General features: G+C 43.0%; 1 long non-coding RNA gene across 2 annotated transcripts; it reads right to left on the reverse strand.

The window, feature by feature from the left end:
* Window positions 1-374: 374 nt before the first annotated feature.
* Window positions 375-17551, reverse strand: LOC129030723 (uncharacterized). Of its 2 annotated transcripts, none has more exons than XR_008500739.1 (7): window positions 17484-17551; window positions 6236-6336; window positions 5566-5659; window positions 2036-2195; window positions 1733-1952; window positions 1057-1169; window positions 375-936 (listed from the first exon to the last, which is right to left on the reverse strand). It is a non-coding gene; the product is annotated as an uncharacterized LOC129030723 (long non-coding RNA). The 2 variants fall into 2 exon arrangements; XR_008500738.1 differs by having other exon boundaries at window positions 6236-6398.
* Window positions 17552-19423: the final 1872 nt, after the last annotated feature.

The following is a 19423-nucleotide window of genomic DNA, read 5'->3' on the forward strand; positions in this document are numbered from 1 at the left end:
GCTGCCAAGAAATTGAAGATGGTTCGCAGGGAAGGCTGTGGGCGGCGGGGCGGGGCAGGTGGGGCAGGGCTTTGGCTTTGGCAGCAACCTGACAATTATAGGACTCAATCTTGGTAAATGCAGTCAGCAGAGAATCAGGGCTGGTTTCAGTGTGTTGAGTCCAGTAGGCTTCCAGGAGGTTAAAAATGTCTGAGGCATGTGTTTGACAACCATTAACAAACCTAAAACAACAAAACCCTTTAGAGACACAAGAGAAAGGAACAATGTGACCAGTGACATTGTCAACTTCCCAAACACTCCTGGTTCAGAAGAGCGGGGAGAAATGCAGTCTATTTTAGGGGCTTTATCAGTGACATTAAAAAAACAGTAATACGTTTGATATTTCACTTCAATTATTTATCTAAGGAGCCCCTGGGTATGTACAGATATGGAACCATTGGTTGCACAGTAGCCCAGAAGACAGTGTGGGATGCGGGGCCCTGGGAGCTGGGAATTCCTTCTTCCTTGTTCTGACCCCTGCAACTGCTGCCAGAAAGGTTTATGAACCTCATCATTTATTATGTGACTTTTCTATATTTGGAAACACTTTGGGGGAAAATTTTCCACACTTAGAAAGTCATTACCCGAGTCTCCAGTACATACATTTTTCCACGCCCTTCTTTACACACGGAAAGGTTTATCATTAAGAACGTTCATTTTAAATGCAGTTGAAGCAGAGAGACACAGAGATGATCCCCGCTCCCCAGAGGTTCTGGTCCCTAGCAAGTGGCACACTCTGCTCCTCCCTCCTACGGGTCATTCGTGGTGGCTTTTGGAAGGCTGGATGGAGGTGGGGTGTGGGCAGCTTTTTCAGAGATGGAGTAAGTATCCTCTGTGCTTCTATGAGGAAGAGCTTGGCTCAGGCTCTGAAAGGCTTCTATCCTTTCCTCCCTCATGCTGGAAATGAGCAAGTCACATAAGCAAGTCAAGAAGGGTGTATTAGTCCCTTTTCACGCTGCTATAAAGAACTGCCTGAGACTGGATAATTCATAAAGGGAAGAGTTTTAATTGACTCACAGTTCAGCATGGTTGGGGAGGCCTCAGGAAAGTTACAATCATGGCAGAAGGCGAAGGGGAAGCAAGGTACTTTCTTCAGAAGGCGGCAGGAATGAGAAGGAATTCAGGAGGAACTACCAAACACTTATAAAATCATCAGATCTCATGAGAACTCACTATCACAAGAAGAGCATGGGAAAACCACCCCCATGATTCAATTACCTCCACCTGGTCTCTCCCTTGACATGTGGAGCTTATGAGAATTATGGGGATTATAATTCAAGACGAGATTTGGGTGGGGACACAAGGCCTAACCATATCAAGGGGCTAACACGGTGAAACCCCGTCTCTACTAAAAAAATACAAAAAATTAGCCGGGCGGGGTGGTGGGAGCCTGTAGTCCCACCTACTCGGGTGGCTGAGGCAGGAGAATGGCGTGAACCCGGGAGGCGGAGGTTGCAGTGAGCTGAGATTGCGCCACTGCACCCCAGCCTGGGCGACAGAGCGAGACTCCATCTCAAAAAAAAAAAAGTACAATTATTTCCTCTCTTCTTGTGACAAAAGCAGAACCTGTTGATTTCAGGAATATACAGGTAAGAAAAGGCAAAGGCACCTAAAGTTCCATCATCTTAGGGAAAATCACTATTACCACCCAACTTTCATCTACGCATGTATAATAATGAAAGTAGTAACTTACTGAGGGCCCAGCATGGGTCAGGAGATGGCTGTGTGGTTTATATCCACCATTCCACCTAACCCACACAACCGGTCTGCTGGTCACTCCACTGGGTCCCAGCATGGTGTGTGGATGGAGTGAGGGCTCCAGAGCCAGGCTGCGCGGTTCCGAGCCCCACTCTGCCACTCATGAGTGTGTGATCTCCAGCAAGCTGGTTAGCATCTGTGCCTCAGGTCCTCACCTGTCAAATGGGGGTAATAACATCACAGGTGTCACATGGATTGTCAGGCGGATTAAATGAGTAAATAGGTGTAAAATACTTACTGCTTGGTACTCACAAGTGCTCAACTCAGCAGAGTCACCTATTGTTTCCTTTGTAGAAATATGGAAGCATATTCAGAGAAGTCAGTGACTTAGTTGAGATCCCACAAGCATTAACTGACAAAGCCAGATTTGAAACTTAAATCTCTTCTGAGTCCAGATCCTTTATGATAGAATATACAAGAGAGGCAGAGAAAAAAAATCAGCGTTCCCCCGCTCCTTAACATTATTCTTTAAGTTGCATACGTCTTCTGCTCACTGTATAATACTCCAGCCCCAGATGTGCCCTTGACTGAGTCTTAGCCAGTGGGTAGAGACCTAGAGGAGTTAGCAAAGGCTCAGCTTTGTTTAGTGCAGTGCCGTCAAGCACGGGAACCCCTGGGCCTCTCACTGACAGGCAGATTCATTTCTAACAAGTCCCCAAGTGAGTTGATGCTGCTGGTCTGAGAACCACACTGCAGAGAGGCTTTGGGGAATTCTGGCCAGTGGATCTGCTTTCGCTGGGTCCTTCCTGCTACCGCCTCTTTGGTTTACACAGTTGCCTTCCATCTTCCCTTGTGTCCCGAGTCTGGAATTCAGAGTCCGTCGGTACCATGCATCACAGCCTCCGAATTCCGGAGGTAGGTTCCTCGGCTGCAGCCCGGGTGGACTCACCTGGGGCCCACCCACCTGGGGGTGCCAGGTCACATGTCCCAGTCACCAGTGTCAGCTCTGGGGGTTCTGCACAAACACTGCTAGGGTTGCTGCTGATCCTGCCTGTCTGAAACACTTCAGGGGAGGTGTGTTTAGGATTCAAAAGAAAAGAAAGATTCACCCTGGAGTCAAGCCAGCGCTGGGGGTGGTCGGGAGCATAGGAGGGTGTGAGGCCACAGCTTGGTAAGGGATCATCCACCTCCCACCAGCAAGCGCATGGCGTCAAGTCCTTCCGTTCTAAAACCTCTGGGGTCCTCAGCACTACAAACCACTCTTCCCATCTAGTGCCCTCTGGGAGCCCATCCCTCAGACAGGACATCCTTCAGAATGTAAGGGAGGTCACCTTTGACACCCTCTGCGGAAACTCCAGGTAGTGGCGACCGAGTATGAGAGACAAACTGAGAATTCTGAGTGTGGCAATCAGAGTGCGCATCGTGTGAGTGGAATAGCCCCAGCTGCCCAAACCCCTAACATGAAGGAAAATTGTCTTAAAAAGATCTTTCACTGTGATTTTTCCATGACGCGACCAGATTTTCACTCAGTTGTCTGTCCCAACAGATACCAGTAGGTCCTGACAAAACCTAAATTATGGGGAGAGAGACCCTGGGAATTAGGAATTTCTTCTTGCCTTCTTCCTCAGGACACTCTGTTTCTACAGAGGCGATATCTGTGAGGGCTGGTTCGGTTTGCTGCTATTTTCGACATTTTAGAATGAGTTTCCCTCACTTCTGGGGATTTTCCATGGGGACATAAATCTCTAAGCCTCGTTCTAGCAAAGCGTCCTCATTGCTACCTCAATTGGGACAAGTGAAATATTTGGAAATTCCCATGGCCTTGGCCAAGACCTTGAAAGGGCGGGTTTTAAAAAGTTCTAGATTCCCTTCTTTCCATGGCAGCCAAGGGCACATTTCCCTGGCACAGCCGGTCCCCCTGGAAAAAGCAAGCCCCTGGATTGGAGGCCCCTGGAAGCCTGCCTATGTAGGCCCAAATGTAGCATGAGAATACTCAATGTACGCAAATAAGCAGAACAGGAAACTCGTTTATTAAGCTAAGCCTCCCAGTGTTGGGGGAAACTTCCTGTTATCAGACATCTGAGAACGGGGTCAGGCCTAGTCCCTCCAGCCCTTGTGACAAGGACCCTGGCTCAGAACCAGAAATCTGCCTGCTGGGCCTGCCATAGCAGGAACAGGGCTGATTGATAGGAGGCAAGCTTGGCCTTTCATGTCAGGTCTGTCCCTTCCTGGCCGTGTGACCTCTTGGAGCCAATGTTTCTTTAAAATGGGGACAAGGATACCTCATGGGGTATTGCAAGAGTAGGGCAACGTATTTAAAAGTGATTTGAAAGCTGTCAAGTGTTAGTCCATGGATAATATCTGGGTTTATTATGAAGATTACACTAAATAAGAAACATACATACACACAGTAGTGTTCTGGTAAATGTTTAACAACTGGCTTTCTAGAGGGGAAAATGCCCCGGTGTTTAGTATTTGTCCATTTCCATGCTGTAACATTCCCACCAGGGCTCATTTCAAAGTACTAGTGTGATGTCACTGAATGTCAAGTTGAGAAGAAAGGTACAGAGTTGACCCCTCTAGGCTGGTGTGAGCCAGCAGAAGCACACCACTGTTCCTATATTTCACTTCCTCTTATATAAAGCACTTAGCACACTGCCTGGAAAACAGGGGTGTTGACCTCCTCGTCCTTCTCTTCTATTTTCATTAGCTCGAGGTTCACCAGCAGATAGGGAAATGGCAGCCCCACCCTGTCCTGCTGAATCTGAATCTCCGGATGGTGTGTGTTTTAAAAGCTCCCCGGGGTGATTCTGCTACGCGGCCCTGAACAGGAACCGCAGCACCACGCGGCGGGCTCCCTGGGAGCAGTGACAGGGTCCTGCTTGTGTTTGCATCCCCAGTCCCAAAACAGGGCCCGACCCATTTGGTGCTTTCCTAAATGAAGTGATGGAAACTCATTATCTGGAGCTAAAATGAAAGGGGTCAGACCTGCGGAGAAGAGCGAGGAGAACAGGCCCCACCGATGGCCACGCACCTGCTGGTTTCTCTCCACTCTTCCGCAAGTCACCCCCATTGGCCTGGGCTGTCCCCATCACCACCAGCCAGGCTGGTTCTGCAGATGCCCCCTCAGTCCTCTCTGCACAGTTCATCCTGTGGGGCCTGTGCCCACTCACTCCATCTCTTTGAGTTCTCCCCTTTTGATCCTTGGAGCCCAGGGCCCTTTCCTGACCCCTTTCTCTTATTACTGCATCTGTGGAGCTCCTCAAGAGCCACCCAGGACAGATGTGTCAGACGCAGACAAGGATGGGGGCTGTGAGTGCCTGTGTGCCTCTCCCCGCAATTTCCTCCTGCCCCTGCTGCCTTTTCCTGGGAGCTCTGCCCCTAGTACAGTGTGTGTCCCTAAGAGCCCTCAGTATATGTTCTTTGAATAAAGAAAAACAAGCTACTGGGAAGGGATAACAGGAAGGGAGGAGAGGAAGGCATTATAGGTGAATTAATTACTCCAGGAAAGACCAGAAGTAATTGGTGCTTTCTTGGCCTGAGTATAATAGCAAAGGAAATTTGATTTTTAAGCCAAAAGTGTTCACGTCTCCATCCATCACGGCATATATATATCCCACCCATTTTTATGTTCTCTCTCAATCCTGCATGCCAATATAAACACCAGCTTCTTGCCTTTCTCAAGGTAACCCAGAGAAAATGAGAAGATAAATCCAAGGGGTAGAAAAAAATTCCTAAGTCATCTGTGTTAGGTACAAACACAATGACACAATTTTCCCAACTACTAGGTATAACAATTGTACTTTGGAGGAGAAGGGAAGAGCTTACATGAAACGGACTAGCGTAGAAAAATCCAGCTTTACGTGGTCCTGATGGCAGCATGCCTGAGCTGAAACATACCCTCAGACCAAGTGTGTCTTTTCTGATTTAAAGAAAAAGAGGAAGGGAATTACACCTAAAATAGCCTTTTGGACAGTGTGCTCAGCGCATAAGCAGTAATCTGCACACAGCCCTGTGAATATCTTTTTACCCCATCTTGAAGATAAGGTAAACACACAGAGCCTTAGTTAACATGCCAGGCACACACAATCAGTGAATAGCAGAGACAAAACTAACACAGGTCTCCTGATGGCAGAGCCTGTGGCTCTTTCAGCCATGGACCTAGGTTCCAGACGTGGCTACTGCCATCGCTTTACAGCAAGTCCTCCAAAACAGATCCTAGCATTAGAGGTGACAGGAGCACAGAGGGAGGGAAGCACTTTTCCTTTTCCTTTCTTCTAATGCCCTCCTTCATGGAAGTGAAGCACAAGAAGAGACAGAAGGGAGGGACAGTGTTTCCAGCAGGGAAAAGGTGACCAGGGACCAGACAGAAATTCTTCAATTCACAGCTGTAGAGTCTACAGGCTCAAGACACCCAGAGGAATGATGCTAGCTCTTAATAAATAAATAAATAAAGCTTAGAGGAAATAAATGATTAAATTAAAATTAGAAGTATTACCTATACTTGGAATTCATCCCGTTGCCTCTGGATTCTGTCTCTGTTAATCTGTTCCTATGAGTCTTGCCCAACTTCTGCCCCAACCAACCTCAGCTAAAGTCCTGGAAGGGAGGGAGTGGGTGTTATTCAACTTAGAACCCTTAGGACCTTGCAGAAAGAGTTGCTGGCAGAGAGTATATTAAAAGAAAAAAAAAGTCAAACTAGATTTTCTTTCTGCTACCTTTTTCTCAGGGTAACTTTTCTGCATCTTTCAACTAACTCTCATCCCAGGTTCCCCCTTTCCTCTCGGCTAAGCGCCTTCAACTGGTGCCTCCCCATCTCCTGCTTATCTGCAGGTGATAACAGAGTTTCAGCACTCGCAGAATTGTATTAAAATAATATGTTATTCTCTGAGTCAGAATAGACATTCTTTAGGGCAGGAACAGTTTATTATTACGTTTTGTACCCTAGCATAGTGCCTGACACATGGGAAAGGCTTATTCAACATCCATTAAATAGAATTAAATCTGGCAAAGACTGGTGAAAAAGTGGGTGTCTAATATCTGAAATCTGTAGTCACTGCATGCTTGAGCAAAAAGTCCCTTGAGGACAGAAATCACCATGTCAAACTAGTTGTCAAATATGGTTCTAAATGCAATAGAACTGGCTTAGTTCCTAACACCGGGATTTGTGTATTTTTAGGAGTTGAGTATCCATTCAAAGCATCATCAGTTGAAATCGCCCTGGAATCACCTGTGACTAAACAAGGGAAATGAGTATAGACTATAAAGTGTGATAAACTCACAGCCTTATTGAGAGAAAAGAACAAAACAAAACATACAGCATCCGCTCTGAGGTGAGCTCTACATGGGCAGAGTTCCTGTAGAGAGAGGTAAGTAGGCAGCTTCCACACCTTCTGCCCAAATCACAGCATTACAGAAAGCCAGAGCTGAATGTTGGGCTCTGCCTGTTTCTTTACTGCAGGGCTTCTTGGAGACTTTAGTTATCTAAAGCCCAGGGCGGCTCTTCATGGAGGGTGTCTTAGTCCATTTTGTGTTGCTATAAAGAAACACCTGAGGCTGGGTGATTCATAACAAAAAGGAGTTTATTTGCCTCTGCAGTTCTGCAGGCTGTACAGGAAGCATGGCACTGGCATATGCATCTGGTGAGGACTTTAGGCTGCTTCTACTCGTGATGGAAAGCAAAGGGGGACAGGCACGGTGGCTCACTCCTGTAATCCCAGCACTTTGGGAGGCCAAGGTGGGTGAATTATTTGAGCCCAGGAATTTGAGACCAGCCTGGGCAACAAAGTGAAACCCTGTCTGTTTAAAAAAAAAAAAAGAAAGAAAAAAAGAAAGTGAAGGGGAGCCTGTGTGTGAAGAGAACATGTGGTGAGAGAGAAAGCAAAAGAGAGAGGGGAGGTGCCAGGCTCTTTCTAAACAACAGCTCTCTTGGGAACTAACAGAGTGAGAACTCACTCACCCCTGAGGGAGGCCATTAATCTATTTAGGAGGGATCCACTGCCATGACCCAAACACCTCCCATTAGGTTCCACCTCCAACATTTGGATCAAATTTCACAATGAGATTTGCTGGGGACAATTATCCAAACCATAGCAAAGGGACAGAGCGCACTTGGTTTCTCACACTACTTTGGCCATAGAGTCTCTTGTTAGTAGAAATGCTGTTAACACCATCTGGGTAATGCTGCACCACATCACGATCTGCCCTTCATGAAATTCAATTCTGCAAACACTGCGTGACCATCTCTTCACTATGCCGAAGGAGATGTTCTAGGTTGTAGGAATGGCCACCAAGAATGAGGGACAGTTTCTGCCCTCATGTAGCTTTTGGTCTCACATGGGAAATCAGAAGAGGCTGAATCAGAGAAGAGACAGAGGACAAACCAGGATGAAGGGAAGAGCATGCAAATACCCTAAGCAAGGCCAAAAGTGGTGTTGCAGTGTAAGGGGAAGATGCAGAGTACCTGGCTTAGAGGTGGATGTGGGACCTGTAAGAAATCTCACGAAGGGGTGGTCTTGAGGAGGCAGGATTTCCACAGCAGATGTGAGGTAGAGTAAAGCAGGGAGAGCACCAGAAGGGCAGCAGGAGAAAAGACAGATGGGGAGGGCAGGCTGCAGTGTGGAAAGGGCGGTCAGGAACCACTCCTTGGGCATAAGGTACCAACAAGGAGTGGTGTGATGGGGAGGAATCTTGGGAAGGTGGTTTGGAGTCACATTATGAATGTCACAGCAAAGAGTATGTATTTCATGCAGAACTCCAGAAGGTCTTTAATCAGAGGAGTCACATTTTAGACCACAGAGGCTTCTTAATGCCTGCCCTTATATGATCTGTTAGTTTACAAATAATTCTCTAAGGAGATGACTTATTTTGACACAATGTGACATAGAGTGAAAGCATATCCAGTTTAATTATTTTGTCAGTCTATTATCTTTGAAATGATAAAATATATGCAGAAATATATTTTGTAATAGTTAGTGACTAAGTGAAATCTACTGTATTAATTACCTACTGCTTTATAATGCAGTGCTATGATACCGTTAGCAACTTAAAAACCACACACATTTATTATCTCATGGTTTCTGAGGGAGAGGAATCCAGGCACAGATGAGCCAGGCCTAACTTCAGGGTCTATCACAGAGCTGCAGTCAAGATGTCAGCCTGGGCTAAGGTCTCATCTGAAGGCCCATCTGGGTTTGCCCCCAAGCTCAGGTGTTTGTTGGCAGGATTTGGTTCCTTTAGTGTTGCTGGGCCACCTGACTTCCTCAGCTCCTTGCTTCCTTCAGGGCCATGGGGACAGTTGGCCCAAGGCCATCCCTAGTTCCTGACCACATGGTCCTCTCCAGAATGGTGGCTTGCTTTATCAAAGGCAGCCAGGAAGTGTTTCTGCTTGCAAGAAGTCACTGTCTTATGTAACCTACTCATAGAAATGACATCCTTTCAATGTTGTCAATATTTTATATAGACACAAGGCACTCCAGGGATGGGGATTCCACAAGGCTGAGAACACCAGGAGCCAGAGATCATTGGGGATCATCTTTCAGACTGCCTGCCACATTGACACTTCACAAAATTCCCAGGTCAGAGTAAACTTATGAAACAATCATAATATTTCAAAATAATTATATCCCAACTGTACCTCTAGAACTTGCGATCAACATGGTGAAACCCCGTCTCTACTAAAAATACAAAATTAGTTGGGCATGGTGGTGCATGCCTGTAATCCCAGCTACTTGGGAGACCGAGGCAGGAGAATCGATTGAACCCAGGAGGCAGAGTTTGCAGTGAGCAAGATCGCGCCATTGCACTCCAGCCTGGGCAACAAGAGCAAAACTCTGTCTCCAAAAAAAAAAAAGAACGTGGGATCAGTGTGGGGAAGCAGTCAAGGATAAATAACCCTGTCAGTCACTGTTCCCCTTAGCAAGACAGGACTCCATTATAAGAACAATCATGGAGGAAGGAAAGTCACCCCCCAGACCCCAGAGAACCCCTCTTCCCTGCCAGCCTTGTATCCATCCTTAGGACTAAGCTCAGCCAGTCTGCTTTCATTCAAGTCCTTAGACTCTTGCAGGCACTGGGAAAGGAAAGACACTCTTTTGTTCTGTGCAGATGAAATAAGATACTCTTCATTCAGTCTGGTTCATACCCCTTCCTGGGATTGCCTCTTTCACATAAAGAATGCACCAGCAACATTCCTTAAGATGAGAAACCAAATGTTGTCAGGGTTGATTTGTGATTCTCGGAGGAAGAAAGTAAAGACAGACAGGGGAGGGTTTATCTGGATGCATTAACAGTTAGGGAAGGACAGTCGGATTGGCTGGGTCAGGAGACGGCTAATAAAATACAGTGTCTTTGATCTATAGGTCACCAGTCTATTTAGGGTTGCCCTGAGACTTTCCCTTGAAATATGCATTTTTGGAATTCTTCCAGAAAAACTTCAAACCTTAGCTTTATCATTTTCTTTTTTGTAGTGTGCTGGATTTTGATTTATCATTCCCTATGAAGTTGTGGGTGAGATTTCACCTTTATTTGTCCAAAACCATCCAGGCACACATAAGTGTTCTCCCTATAATCGGTGGTGTGTGGCTCCTGCCAGTATATGACTATCGGTATTTCTACTACAACTTGGTGAGAAATCACCCCCGTAACCGGAGCTGTGAAGTGGAGGGTCTCAAGGCTGTGCTATTCAACTTGGCCATCAGATGTTAACAGGGGCCTTTTCCATCAGTCTACAGAGCCCAAAGGAAATGCCATAGGATATTAAACATGTCAGCACCATGCTTTTCAAGAAGAAATGTGAGAAGCTGGCTTTGGTCACCAAGATGACCACACTCAATCACTGCCTATGCTGGCCTGGGTTGCCTTAGGTTAGTACCCCCCATTTATCCGGACAGCATAGGATCTTAACTGTATTAGACAAAAGAAATAAAGAATTTAGAGTGCAATGTCAAATTATCCACATTTTTGCCTTAGGGTAAAACCACCTTATAGTTGTAAAATGTTGTTATATTTTGTTTAAGGAGGTGTTTGGTAGTGGGGGTGGGTGGGGAGTTAAAGTTACATGGAGTTAAGTTTGGGTTTGTGTTGCCAAGTTTCACCTCAAAATGCAGTATGATTTTTCAAAAGTCAATTTTATGAGTTGTGAGAAAAATTACTTGAGGAAAGAGCTCAGGTCTCCTCAAAAAGAAGGAAAAGATAAAGAGGTAGAAAAGTGCAAAAACTTGGAGAGGAGAAGGCAGACATTCAGGTTCACATTAAGAGTTGACTGCACTCTTCCTAATATCTTAAAGCTTTTTACTGTGAAGCACAACACACATTTGGGAAGACTGCACAAAACAAAAATGTATAACTTGATGATTTGGCAGAAGAACCATGTTAGCCATGAGCCAAGTTAATAACTATGATACTGCCAGCTCCCCGGAAGTCCTTTAGTGCCATTCATCCACCACCCATTTATACCCACAAGAGTAGCCATTAGCCTGTCTTTGGTGGTGATCACTTCCTTGCTTTCCTTTATAGTTTTTATACTAAGCATGCATCACTAAATAACACAGTTTAATTTAATCTGCTTTTTGAACTTATTATATATGTGGAAATATGCAGCATGCACTTTTTAAATTTTTAACGTTTTTAACATCTGGCTTCCTTTGCTGAACATAGTGTTGGAGAGATTCACTCATGTTATTGCCATGATGTGGCTAGAACATTCACTTTCACTGATGCAGACCACACCATTGCATGAATATCCCACCATTTATGCATCTATTTTACTGTTGGTAGATATCTAGATTTTCTCAATTTGGGGACTATTATAGATAATGCTGCTATAAGCATTTTTGTATGAGAGTTTTGGTGCCAACATTTGTGCTTGGGTATGTGTGTGCACCCCAGGAGTAAAACTGTTCAGCCATAGAGTATGCATATCTTCGAAGTTAGCAGATATTGCCCAGCTGTTTTCCGGAGTGTTTCTATCAAGTGGTGCTCCCATTAGCATTGTTAAGAGTTACTCCTACTCCACATCCTAACACTTGGTATGCAGAGTCATTTTAACGTTAGCCATTCTTTTGAGTATGTGGTCCTATCTCTTTATTTTAATTTGCATTTCTCTGATGACTGAGTCTATTTTTGTATTTTTCTTTGGATATTATCCTCTTTTGCAAAATACTTGTTTTTTCCCCACTTGATTTTTTTCTTATTGATTTATAGTTTTTACATTTTTAAACTTTTCTTTTAGGTTCAGGGGTATATGTGCAGGTTTGTTAGATAGGTAAACTTGTGTCGTGGAGGGGGGGTTTGTTGTTCAGATTATTTCATCACCCAGGTACTAAGCCTAGTTCCCAATAGTTATTTTTTCTGCTCCTCTCCCTCCTCCCAGTCTCTATCCTCAAGTAGGCCCCAGTGTGTGTTGTTCCCTTCGTGTCTATGCGTTCTCATCATTTAGCTCTCACTTATAAGTGAGAACACGCGGTATTTGGCTTTCTGTTCCTGCATTAGTTTGCTAAGGATAGTGACCTTCAGCTCCATCCATGTTCCCACAAAAGATATGATCTCATTTTTTCTTGTGGCTGCACAGTATTCCATGCTGTATATGTACCACATTCTCTTTATCCACTCTGTCGTTGACGGGCATTTAGGTTGATTCCATGTTTTTGATACTTGAATAGTGCTGCAATGAACATTCATGTGCATGTGTCTTTATGGTAGAATGATTTATATTCTTCTAGGTATACACCTAGTCATGAGATTGCTGGGTTGAATGGATTTTCTGTCTTTAGGAAAATTACCATACTGCTTTCCACAATGATTGAACGAATTTATACCGCCACCAGCAGTGTATTAAGTGTTCCCTTTTCTCTGCAGTCTCACCAGCATCTTATTTTTTGACTCTGTAATAACAGCCACTCTGGGTTTGAGATGGCATCTCATTGTATTGATTTGCATTTCTCTAATGATCAGTGATATTGAACTTCTTTTCATATGCTTGTTGGCTGCATGCATGTCTTCTTTAGAAAAGTGTCTGTTCATGTCCTTTGTTCACTTTTTAATGTTTTTTTTTTCTTGTAAATTTGTTTAAGTTCCTTATAGCTGCTGGATATTAGACCTTTGTCAGATGCATAGTTTGCAAAAATTTTCTCCCTATCTGTAGGTTTTCTCTTTACTCTGTTGATAGTTTCTTTTGCTGTGCAGATGCTCTTAATTAGGTCCCATTTGTCCATTTTTGCTTTTGTTGCGATTGCTTTTGGTGTCTTTGTCATGAAATCTTTGCCTGTTCTTATGTCCAGGATGGTATAGCCTAGGTTGTCTTCCAGGGTTTTTATAGTTTTGGGGTTTACATTTAAATCTGTAATCCAACTTGAGTTGATTTTTTTTATATGGTATAAGGAAGGGGTCCAGTTTCAATCTTCTGCATATGGCTAACCAGTTATCCCAGCATCATTCATTGAATAAGGATTCCTTTCCCCATTGCTTTTGTCAGCTGTGTTGAAGATCAGATGGTTGTAGGTGTGCAGCCTTATTTCTGGGCACTCTATTCTGTTCCATTGGTTTATGTGTTGTTTTTATACAAATACCATGCTGTTTTTGCTCCTGTAGCCATGTAGTATAGTTTGAAGTTGGGTAACATGATGTCTCCAGCTTTGTTCTTTTTGCTTAGGATTGCCTTGGCTATTTGGGCTCTTTTTTGGTTCCATATGAATTTTAAAATAGTTTTTTCTAGTTTTTGAAGAATGTCATTGGTAGTTTGACACAAATAGCATTGAATCTATAAATTGTTTTGGGCAGTATCGCCATTTTAATGATATTGATTCTTCCTATCCATGAACATGGGATGTTTTTCCATTTGTTCATGTTATCTTCGGTTTCTTTGAGCAGTGTTTTGTACTCTCATTGCAGAGATCTTTCACCTCCCTGGTTAGCTGTATTCCTTGGTATTTTATTCTTTTTGGGGCAATTGTGAATGGGATGGTGTTTCTGATTTGGTTCTCAGCTTGGCTGGTTGTTGGTATATAGGAATGTTACAGATTTTTGTACATTAATTTTATATCCTGAAACTTTGCTGAAGTTGTTTATCAGCTGAAGGAAGGACTATAGGGTTTTCTGGATACAGAGTTTGGGATGCTCAACCTGTATGTTTTAGAATCATATTTTTAATTTCCACAAAAAAGTAGACTGGAATTTTTATTAAGACTCTATTGAATATATAGATCAATTTGAGGAAAAACATCTTTACTATATTGAGTTTACCAATTCATCAGCATGGTATTTCCCACCATTTTTAAATTTAGGACTTTTTAAAAGTTATTTTATTTTTTAATTGACATATAATAACATGCAGATATTTATGGGCTATAGTGATGTTTCAACACATATAATGTATAGTCTGCCTGAAAATGTTTTTTCCTGCTGATATATGTGCCTTTATCAATCTTTAAAAATATTTATTGCAAAGTATCTGAATTTTTCATGCTATTATAAATGGTATAATTTAAAACTTTTTCCTTTTAAAAATCCTGTAGGCTATGTGTATGTGTAAATTGAGAGGTGATTTTAAAGTCTGTGTGGATATTCTGAATTTGAGAATAATTTTCATCAATTCTGAAGAATTGTCAGCCATTAACTCTTCAAATACTTCTTCCCAATTCTCTTTCGTATCCTTCTGAAATTCTGATTAGATATATTCTTCTGGAAATCTATCCTCTGTGTCTCTTACCTACTTTTATTTCTCTCCCTGTCTGATGTAGAATGTGCTGAATTATCTCTAGAGCTATCCTTCCCTTCACTAATTCTCTCCTTATCTGTCTAATCTGTTGTTTAACTTACTGGTTCTCAAAAGAGGGTGATTTTGTCCCCCAGGAGACACTTGGGGTGTCGTGATCTGCTGAGATGGATCACGAGTTCAGGAGATTGAGACCATCCTGGCCAACATGGTGAAACCCCATCTCTACTAAAAATACAAAAATTAGCTGGGCATGGTGGCGCATGCCTGTAGTCTTAGCTACTTGGGAGGCTGAGGCAGGAAAATCGCTTGAACCCAGGAGGTGGAGGTTACGGTGAGTGGGGATTGCACCACTGCACTCTAGCCTGGGTAACAGAACGAGACTCCATCTCAAAAAAAAATAATAATAAAAAAAATAAATAAATAAAAAATAAAAATTCACAGGACAGCTCCCAACAACAAAGAATTATCCAGCCCAAATGCCAACAGTGTCAAGGGTGACAGACCTTCGTTTTACCTATCTTGAGAGAGACACAAAAGAGATACACACACACACACACACACACACACACACACACACACACAGAGAGAGAGTTGGATTTGTCTAGTTCCTTAGTTCCTTAAGTTGTTCCTCCTCCCTTGGAATAAATATGGAGTAGAGAGAGGCTCCTTTTCTTTTGCTTCCTACCTTGTGGAACAGAAATTTTCTCTCTTTCAAGGAATATTAAGGAAAGAAGAATAGGTGTTCTTCCCAACAACTCCTGTATCTGACACCATTTTCCCATCAGTACCACCCTTAAACCAAGGCAAGGAATCCCTATGCTTTGGGACTTTCTGTTTCTGTCCCTCCTCCAGACACTTTTTGCTCATGCCTCGAGCCTGTATTAGCCCCACCTTCTAGACCACTCTCAGGTAACTGGGACCCCAGGAGTTCCCTGCCCACAGGCCCAAAACCTGCATCCAGAAGCTGCATGTGCCTCTCTTCTGTGCCCATGTTCCTGAGGGTGGAGTGGTGTCTGGTCTGTGCACTCCCAGGTCTGACTGGTAGCCATGCAGAGCTGTTTGTGGGTGCTGAAGACATGCCTGACACCTGCAGCCGGCGTGTCCACATGTGTACTTGGGACCCTGCAAAGCAGGATAGGGGAAGGGAGCTGACTCTCTCTGCACCCCTTTTTGGTTGAGTTCTGAGATGTTTGAGAACTCCAAATTAAAATATGGCCTTCCAAGTCATTATAAAGGAATATCTGTCAAGATCAAAGCATAAAACAAATTTTATTTCACCATTTCTTTGCTTGATTTTTAACTTTGAAATATTTAGATATATAGTAAGCAGGCCTCTATATATACTCTGGCCTGGAGCTCCACAAATGTTAATGAAGGGCCTGCTTCCATGTGTTTTACTGAAAAGCTTAATTAAGTAAAAACAAACAAAAAGCCAATATCTCTCAGATATATGTGTATTTATTTATATAAGAAATAGTCTGGAAGGATATACAAAAAAGTTAACAGGGTTATCTTCTACAGGGGTGGGATTTTGGATGATTTTTTTTCTTCTTGCTTATTTGTATTTTCTAATTTTTTGGCGATAAACATGGAACACTTCTGCAATTTATTAAAGGAGGAGGGTGAACATTAATCAGGGCATACCTATCTGAAGAAATCACCCTATGTCCTACTGATAATGATCAGGGGAATCAACTTCATATGTAAAGCACATTCTAGTGCTGTTCGTGTGTGTGTGTGTGTGTGTGTGTGTGTGTGTGTGTGTGAGACAGAGAGAGAGAGAGAGAGTGAGACAGAGAGAGAGAGTGAGAGAAGGAGCTGGAGCTGTTATGGCATAAGCATGTCTTCTGACCAGACAGCTGTAAAAATACCAAGACAGCTTTTATCAACCCTGGCACCAGATATCCTCTAGGCCAAATTGATTGAGTAAAGAGTGATGAAGGGCAAGACTGAAAGATATTCTGCAGCATTGTTTCTCAAACCCCAGGGTTATGACCCCCATGGGATTACAGAAACTGGAGCCAGGTTGCTGCATACTCCTATCCAGGGACTCCACCAGCCCCTGGGAACTGATAGACCATCCACAATGCCCCTTTCTCTTGATCATAACAATAACTAATTGTACACAGTTGCTCACAAAGTACTTCACATACATCATCTGATAAATTCAGTCTGGTCTGTAGGATGGGTATTTGCATTTTTATAGCTGAGGAAATTGGGGCTGAGAGGTTCAGGAGCTCAGGTGTGGTCACAGTTAGGTGGTGGTAAAGCTGAGACTTCATCCAGGTCTTCTAATCCTCTGACTTCATCCTAGTCAGCCACTTCCCCATTTCATCAGTTTTTTGTTTTGCTTTTGCCTGTTCCTCCCCATCCTCTTTTCCTTTCCTTTTCTTAGCACCAACCTGAGAAATCCTAATAATGGGAACTTGGTTCTTTCTCGTTTACTTCATAAAAATCCATCATGTTCTCCTTTATCCCTTCTTCTTTATCCCTTCCCTTATCACCACTTGCCACCCAGAAATGGGGAAAAGGTTGCTACAGAATGAAAGTGCTAATAAACATTTTGGTATCACAGCCCAGCAGCACTGAATGTCATCAGGCTCCTGAGTGGGGCACAGAAAAGGTTGTCATTGTTAATAATCAAATGGTTTCGAAGACACTCTTGCTTGCATCATGTTTCTATATTATTTATTTTTAAAGCACCTTATATGCATCTTCTCAATTGGTATCGTATATAACAGCCCTGTACAATATGGATCACCAACAGGCTACAGATAATGGAAATGAGGCTCAGAGATTAAGAAACTTCGAGTCTCACAGTAATAGAGTCTTCAAGAAGCACATCTGTCTGTGAACAGCGCTGTGCAATAATTTCTGTGTGCCTATAGATACTGATGTGCATCTGAGCCCTCAATCTGGAAAAGGTTAGCAATGCATGGGTTAGATCCTTAACAACATTAACATGATTTACCTCCCCCTCCCCCTTTCTGGCAATAACATCACAAAAGATTAGAAAATGGCTGATACTTACTGTTCAGAAGACCACTTTAATAATACCACTTTTCTGCCTCATAGCCCTTGACAGGACTCTTTTCACAGAACACAATGTTGGCACAGGGCCAAGAGATGGCGAAGTTGACTCAGCGGTCACTGCAGTTTATAAGTCAGAATAATAAAAAGGAAGGCAGATTTGACATCACTGGCAAGGGAAAAATTTTGGTGTTGTGCTAAGCAAACGGATTACAGCTAGCTCTGAATAACATAGGAGGAGCAAAGAGCTATTGAAGGGGAAAAAGTCCACGGAAAAAGGCAAACCACTGTAGTGAGAGCTTGCAAGTGCTCTCAAAATTGACCATTAACTTGTTATTTATCCTAACATCAAAGAACAAAACAGTTTTCTCTGCTCAAGCGAACACTTCTATGAACCAAGGTGAAAGAGAGAAGTGCTTTATGATAAAGTATTGAGAAAACATACACACACACAAATTGATTTTTGAATTGGCTTTGCTGCAAGCTATGTATCTAGAGTAAAAAGCACCTCTTTCTTCACTAAGCTCCTGCAATTTAAAAAAATAAGAATAGAAAAATTCCAAGATAAGCTCAGCTTTTAACCCATTTATGCTTAGTGTTCCATTATCGGAACGCTAAGCGCGTGAGAGTTATTTATATTCTACTGCTCAAGGTCATCACCAAGCTCTGATTGCAAAAATTTTAAAAATTGCAACCTCCGGCATAAATGGGTTAAGTTCACTTGGTGAAAAACAAATACAGCTACAATTATTATTAGGCCTTGGTGTGTGAAGGACTCTAAGAGTTAAAAGCAAACCAGCACCACCTTTAGCCCATAAGGGATTACTCTTTTATTAGTATAGTCTTGGGATTAGTGGAAATGTCTGTCTAATGAATGCAGCTACTATATTTGAGCACATGCCTGAATAAGCTACTTGTTGATTGAAACGTATCTATTTATAAGCACTTCTGCATGTTGTGAAAAATCCATCTGTATTACCACAGCATGGCACCCACCATTTGAATAAAGGCTCTTTGCCATTTCACTATAGGGCCTGTTGAATGAACAGGCAGAAAGGAAGTGTGTTGCATCCACTTAACAGATTTTATTCCTCACTCTTGGCCAGTAAAGTAGAGTTACCTTATCTAAACAGCAATTTAGATTGATGTGGATGTTACAAAAACAGCAATGGAAAAAAAGAAATACTTTTCATCAGACTCACCCAGGGTTTTTAGCTTAGTAAACCTACTATAATTCGGACAAATGTTCACAAAGCCTAAACTAACCAGACCTCTGCTTAGGTCATAATCTTTGAACTAAGTCTGGAAAGTAGGTGGATTTACTACACATACTTCTTGTCATTTCTTTTTTACATTTCTGCTTATGAATACCACACTAATGGCATGCCCAAGAGAAACAAGTACAGCATAAGAATAGTCTTGATAACACAGTCAAATAAGTCGATGCTTTCAATGGGTGTGGTCCTCATCTGTGCTAAGGCTCCATCCTAGGTGGGTCCAAGCCTTCCACCCCTAAATGGGAACCTCAACATCCACTCTGGGAATCTGAGCTCTGAGGCCCACCTGCTCCCACCTCTCAACACACGGCCACTGCTCTGCCTTCCAGTCTCAGTACCATCTCTGCAAGCTTCTTGAGTTTGCATTTAGGTATTCCACTGAAGCCTATCTTCTCTCTTTTGCAGTTAGGGGCCCCATTTACTATGCTTATTATGCTACCTCTGGGGAAAAGCTAGTGAGGAATTTATTAAAACTTTATTTAAAAAGAGTAAATTACATATATATATATTTTTTTCTTTTTTTTTTTTTTTGGAAATGGAGTTTTGCTCTTGTTGCCCAGACTGGAGTGTAGTGGCGTAATCTCGGCTCACTGCAACCTCCGCCTCCCAGGTTCAAGCGATTCTCCTGCCTCAGCCTCCTGAGTAGCTGGGATTACAGGCACCC

Source organism: Pongo pygmaeus, chromosome 12 (assembly GCF_028885625.2).
Source record: "Pongo pygmaeus isolate AG05252 chromosome 12, NHGRI_mPonPyg2-v2.0_pri, whole genome shotgun sequence".
Taxonomy (NCBI): Eukaryota; Metazoa; Chordata; class Mammalia; order Primates; family Hominidae; genus Pongo; species Pongo pygmaeus.